This window comes from Geotrypetes seraphini, chromosome 19, assembly GCF_902459505.1.
Source record: "Geotrypetes seraphini chromosome 19, aGeoSer1.1, whole genome shotgun sequence".
Taxonomy (NCBI): Eukaryota; Metazoa; Chordata; class Amphibia; order Gymnophiona; family Dermophiidae; genus Geotrypetes; species Geotrypetes seraphini.
In genome coordinates this window covers 36,870,060-36,877,208 of record NC_047102.1, presented here as the reverse complement: position 1 = coordinate 36,877,208, position 7,149 = coordinate 36,870,060, and positions in this window count along the sequence as shown.

Here is a 7,149-nt window from a genome sequence, read left to right as displayed (position 1 = left end):
GTCTCCTCTTTTCAAGGGAGAAGAGGCCCAGTTTCTCTAGCCTCTCATTGTAACCATTTTTGTCGCTCTTCTCTGGACCCTTTCGAGTAGTACTATGTCCTTTTTCATGTACAGTGACCAGTGTTGGACGCAGTATTCCAGGTGGGGGCGTACCATGGCCCGGTACAGCGGCATGATAACTTTCTCAGATCTAGGTAACTGTTCAAGCTGTGTATGTACACCAGAAGTCCACAAGCCCTGAGGAAGCTGCTTGACACTGTGAAATGGTGGCTATACAAAGGACTCGTATGAAACAATAGTTCTTCACACAATTTTCTGTAACCTTTGTGGCAATAAGTCGCTTCTGACGAAAGGTTTTTGCCGATGATGTGGGCTGAGGTGGAAAGAGCATAGGTAAGCTCAACCAATAGACCTGAGGCTTTTTTTTTTCATTGGATAGAGACTCATGGCCTTCCAAAGTGGTGTTTTTGTATTTAAATGGTCCTGAATGGAATACATCTTGGGAAACTGAAGGAACTCAGAAATTCTGGCAGGTCACTGATGGATCTCTTCAGTTTAGTCTTTGGAGCCATGATTGATTCTAGAACAGGGGTCTCAAAGTCCCTCCTTGAGGGCCGCAATCCAGTCGGGTTGTCAGGATTTCCCCAATGAATATGCATGAGATCATTGTGCATGCACTGCTTTCAATGCATATTCATTGGGGAAATCCTGAAAACCCGACTGGATTGCGGCCCTCAAGGAGGGACTTTGAGACCCCTGCTCTAGAACCAATGAAAGGTGAATATCATCCATCTTCATAAAACTACAAAGAACAAAAAGGTGGATGGGGGGGGAGAGAAAATCCACAGCAGAAAAGACGTGGAAAAACAGTGGAACCAAAACAGTGGAATACCTGGATGAACACAGGAGGATTATACAGTAGACCCCCAAACCCCAAAGTAATTAAGAATGTGTCATGTGGTGAACAGCAAGGACCCAACAAGCCTTCCTCGGGAATCCGTAATGTCCGGAAACACATCTACGCATACACAGTGAAATGAAACAAAGCGTCAAGAAAAGTGTGGAATAACTTGTACGTTTCGCGGCTCCACCTCATTCTCTTCTTGATTAGGGCTGAGAACTTTTCAGCAACCTGCCCCCCCTTGTACTAGCTGGTCTCTGAAGGGTGGAGATTGGGATCTGAGGCTTTTCCCTCCTTTTTTCAAAACATATGTATTTTCTCAGTGGTTTTCTGTTTCTTGACACTTTTCAGTATTTTACAATTTGGTACCTGCTCTGTTTTAGGTGTTATGTAGAAGTGTGTATGTTTATTGACTCGGATATTTTACTCTCTTGAGTATTAATTACTATTTATTTAAAATACTAGCACTAACATGTATACTCACACAGATCTGCTTTAATCCCAGCAGAGCACTTAGGCGCTATTAAACAAGTACCTGACAGAGTAGGTATTTGCAAGGGGGTATACATGGAATGGAGCATGGGTGGGCATAGGCCCTCTGTTTCTAGAAAATGAATTTTGTATGTGGAAGAATGGTCTTGCAAGGGTAGTTAATGTGTAAGAGGGGAAGTTAGGTATGTAGAAAGGGAGATAATTACTGGTATAGAGTGACGGTGTCTGCACAGGATGAAATCAGAAGTTTGAAAAGCAATTGAAAGGACAGATGTGGAATGATTGGAGAATAGGAAAAATAAGTGATGAGAGGCAGGAATTTGAGAAAAGGAAGGAGCAGTGAGATGGGAGGAGCAGGAAGAGGTAAGTACACTTCTCCCTCTGTATTCGGGGTTTCAGCATTCGCGGTTTCGATTATTCACGGTTTTTAGCTTGCTGGCTCCTCCCCCAAATTACATCACTTGGGTAGAGAAATCGCTAATTCCAAGGATTCCCAGCACTTTCTTCACCGTGTTTTGCCTCTCCTTCAGGAACAAGCCAGGTCTCCCACCATGTTTATTCGCGGTTTCACCCTATTCACCATGGTTTTTAATAGAAAACAGCGAATAACATATGAAAAAGTTATTTGCGGTTCTGTTAATCCCCGATCACAGCGAATACGGAGCGAGAAGTGTAGTGGGAAAACATGAAAGGGTTATTTGGAGAGGCAGAGAGTGACCTTGTAGTATCTGAACAGCTGATATATGAGAAGGAGAAACGATTGGTGTGGTTAAGGTTAAAAAAGAAGGGAGATAAGGAAATACTGATTGTAGCAAGAGAAAATCGACATAAACACAGTAAAACTGTAAATATAAAGGGCTGGATTCACTAAGGGCTCCTTTTACTAAGTCGCGTTAGGGCTTTACCACGCAGAATAGCGCTTGCTACGTTGCCATGCGTGCTAGACCTTAACGCTAGCATTGAGCTGGCAGTTCTAGAAGCGTAGCGCGCGGTCATTTCCTGCGCTAGCCCACCTTAGTAAAAGGAGCCCTAAGAGCAAGAATCGGATCCGATCCTTGAGGGAATACGATCCGTGTCCGGGGGGCTGATTCACAAATGAGGGTGATCGGAACAGCGATCCTTGAGCATGCGCAGACCATCTGTGCTTGGCAGAGCGGGAAATTTCTTTTTTGGGGGGGCTTTTTTTTTTTTTTCTTCCCAAGCCCGTGGTTTTAACCCGCTTTATGCCCGTGAGTAAAAATCACGGGCTTGCACTGCGGGGAAGGGTGGGAGAGTCAGGGCTGCAGGAGATCAGGGCTGAGAGCAGGGCGGCAGAAGGCAGGGCAGTCAGAAAGGACCTGAGTGACTGGTCCTCAGCAGCCGCTTGTTTGTGATCGGCCAGCCCAGTCGGTGTTGCAGGGTTTCTGTTTGTGGATCGCTGCCTGCCATCTGTTGAATGCCGTTCCCCCTCATTTGCATGCGCGGATTGGAGGATGATCAGGACGCAGGTTAGTGAATCGGGTTGGAGGGAAATCGGGTTGCAAAGGGGGTCGCAAACTGATTGGTACACGATCGGTTCGCTTAGTGAATCCAGCCCAAAGTTCAGGAGCCCAGAAACAAATAATACTAGAGAGGGAAACCGAAGGGAATAGGGCGGAAAAGGATGCAGAGTGCTAGATACAAGAGGAACACAGCCGAGGGAAGAGAACAGAACAACCATTATCAGCTTCTGCATGGGAATGTGGGGGTAGGGAAAGAAAAGATCTGTGCAAAAATTGAACTTGGCACGCCTTCCCCCCCCCCCCCCTATAAACTACCATACTGGCATCTTTCTAGGGATTTCTCCAACCTCTTAACCTTTCCCCCTATTTTCATCCTCTGGCCCCCTCCATAGCCCCCAAGTTATTTCCAAAATTTATTATGTAAGACATTTACAGTTTCTTTGATTGTATTTACAGTTTCTTTATTGTAAACCGCCTAGAAGTCGCAAGATTGTTGGCGGTATATAAGAATAAAGTTATTATTATTATTATTTTAAAGCTTTAGACTGAATGAGGTATTATTTAGTGGAAATTTCTTTTTTTTTCTTGCGGCCCCTTCTGGCACCCCTTGATTGTATAGCATGAAGGGCTGCTGGGAGACATCTGAGAGACTCTGGTATTTATCAGTTAGAGTTTCACGTTCTCTCATTCCATAGGTACCGTATTTCCATCCACCAACAGAAAAAAAAAAAAATCCCCATCTAACTATCCTTTCCTGTTTGTCTACATAAGCAAAAGGTCTAAAGATTAGAGAGACAGAAGCAATGTCATCATTTTTCAAAGGATTCTGTATATTTCTATCCTACAACATTTTAAGAGCACAAACACTGCCAGGATTATATTAAGCAGAGGTGGCTGGTGGGATGGACTTGGCAGCCAGACTGTTGTCAAACTGTAGAGCTTCATCCTTGCAGTGTTAAACTTTATTTCTTCTGTTTGAACTTTCCTACTGCTCTTCACACAGGACTCTCTGCGGAATGACTTGACAAATCAGATTGCATCAGCAAAAACATAACGCTTCATAATAAGCGAACAATACTGAATGCCTATTCACGCCTAAAAAACTTGAGCAAAAAAATACACATGATTAATGACGTTATCTGTACCGTGCAGATATGGAGGACAAATCTGCTGCATCATTCATGTAACACACTCAGTATAAGCACTTTCAGAAGACCTGCCTTTTCAACCAGTTCAGATTATGGCTGGACGAGGGGCTGCTGGAAAGTTCTCAGCCCAACCAAGAAGAGAATGATGTGGAGCCTTGAAACTTACAAGTTAGTCCAGATTTCTTGCTGCTTTCATTTCATTTCATTATCAAAAATGGTTCAAAAAGATAGATTCACTGAAGGCAATCACATCTAGGAAATGGGCATTTTCAAACTCAAACTCCTGTTTTCAAAATGGTCATGTTTGCTACTGGATTTTTGGATGCTTTCCACAAAACGCTAAACTCGGATTTAGATGTCATATCAAAAATGCCTCACCATGTATTGGAGATATTAATTATAGGAAAACAATCATCAGAGTTTAGGCTTAATGGTAATCTGCCATAAAGTTCTATGACATCGCAATGCAGGTGTAAAGAGCCTAGCCTATAGCAGTGGTCTCAAACTTGTAGCCCGCCAGGTCCTATTTTGAGGCCCTAGGTATGTTTATCATAATCACAAAAGTAAAATAAAAGTTTCTTGATCATCTGTCTCTTTAGCTATAAATGACAATATTATTATTAAGACTTAGCCAAAAGGAAAGATTTATAAACTATAAAGTTTTACCTCATGCAAAATTGTCATTTCTTTAAGAAGACATTAACTATTTTTTTTCTGAGGCCCTCCAAGTACCTACAAATCCAAAGGGTTTGAGTTTGAGACCACTGATCTAGTTGGAACAGCCTGATTAAGGCTAGTCTCATAGACAATGACACAGTTTGTACCTATGGCCACAAGCTCTGTCCCTATCCCCACCCCACCCCTGGGGGCTCCATCTCCATTTCCGCCCCATCCCTGTGGGTTCTGTCTCTATCCCCGCCCCATGGTTAACTGCCAGTATCTGTCCCCGTGCCATTCTCTAGAAGAGAATAGAGAAATACAGAAGTTAAGATGGCCGACAGAAAACTGGGATGAAAGAAGATGCAAAGCTTGGCAGACAAAAAGGCAAAGACTATAAGCAAAGAGAGAGAGGAGAGCATATGGCAACCCAAAGCTAATGAAAAAGCAGCAAAAGGGAAAGAAGAGAGATCAGAATAGAAAGAATGACTTCTCTACTGGAAGGCAGACTAAGAAGTTAATCTCTCACCATTGGACTTTGGAGGAAGATGGTAAACATTGACCTTGAATGAACCTAGAACTTTCATCAGAGTTAAGACTGCAATAGTAACACAGTAACATAGTACATGAAAGCAATAAATGCCAATTGACCCAGTCTCGTGGTTGATTGATCATCATCCTGGCCTTTTATCTTAGCTTTTGAAATGAATGTTCCCCGCTCTGAAAGCCTGTCATTTTAAAAGTTTCTCAGACAAAACGCTAGCTTTTCAAGCAGGGAAAATGAACTCTTGGCTGTGTCCTCTAATTGCCCAATCCCAATCTTACCTTGAGTTCAGAAAATTGATAAAACCCTATTTGGTAAATTTATGCAATGATTTTACATTATATTACATTGTACTGCATCATATTGTATTCCACTGAATTCTACCGTATTTTGTGTCTTCGCTGATATGTCTCAGTTCTCTTGCTGTGAACCGCCCGGAACTTCCGGTTGGCAGTATATACGAAAATAAATTATTATTATTATTAATCACTTTGATGGAGTCCACGCTGTGATCTAGTGCTCTAAGTGTAATTTTGATTGGATTTCTTCAACATAGCTTTTCCTATTGTTCCTCCAAGAGGCTCATTGATAAACTGAGCAGTTAGAAGGTGAGTCTCAAAGTGGTCGACTAAATTAGAAGCTGGTTGAGAAATAGTTTAATGCACTTGCTATACTGTATCACACTATTCAACAAAGGTCAGAATGGTCTATAATAAAAACTCTACAACAGAAAAGAACTCCGTAAATTATTTTATTTATTTAAAAAGCCTATAGCCCACCTATAACTAAGCAGGTTCTAACATGCAGTACAGTAGAATCTCAGTTATCCGGCACCTACAGGGATTGGTGGATGCTTCTGCTGATTGGTGGTTGTTTCTGCCAACAGACATAAGAGAGGCTCAAATTTGAACTTTGTTTCCCCTCCAGTTAGAGGATGTAAACTCAAAAGACACCATCAACACCTTTGCTCACATCAGGCAGCATTATGGGGTAAAGATCTAGAACAATTGCTTACGCCTACTACTTATGGGGAATTCAGGAAACGCCTAAAAAAATATCTGTTCCTGAAGTATCTAGGCAGCTGACCCGCACAATTCTTACTCCACAATAACTGATCTCTAGAGCTGTTAATCACTAACTTTTTAACTCTGTTAAGTCCACCCAATTTGTACCATCTTTTAATCATTGTAAATCGAATAGAACTTCAAGGTCCTGCGGTATATAAACTGTTATTATTATTATTATATAAACTGTTATTACTATTGATAACTGTTTTCTCGGTTGATTGAGAGTGTTGTGTTAGGACACAGATCTCAATCCACCCCTTCCTCCTGCCTGAAGTACCAGCGCGGCAGCAGTTCTGAGCTACAAAGCCCTTTTCTCTCCCTCCCTCAAGCCCTGGTGGCAGAAGCAGGCAGTGGTCCTAAGCCATAACCCCTCTTGTTCCCTCCCTTCCTTACCTGAAGCCCAGCTGGTTAGCAGGAGGCATCCTCAAAACAGGTTGCTCACAGCCAGCCCTGGCAGGGCCTTTCCTCTGATGAAAAGTACTGCCAGGGTTGGACCCAAGCAGCCTATTTTGAGGCTGCCTCTTGCTGACTGGTAGTGCTTCGGGTAAGGAAGAGAGGGAGGGGGTGAGTGAGGGGGTTCACAGCTCAAGACTGCCACCTGCTTCTGTCACTTTGGGGCTTGAGGGAGGGAGGAGGGATTTGCGGTTCAGGACCACTGCTGCGCTGGTGCTTAAGGGTGGGGTTCATGTCTCAGCTGCTTCAGGGCTTGAGGGAGGGATTTGCGCTGCCACACTGGTGCTTTGGGTCAGGAGGGAGGTGGGGTTCGTGGCTCAGGAGCCGCTGTTTCTAGTTTTTTGGGGCATTGCGGCTCAGGGACTTTGTTTCCACCGGTGATTTTTTTTTTGCTGGTTGGTTGAGA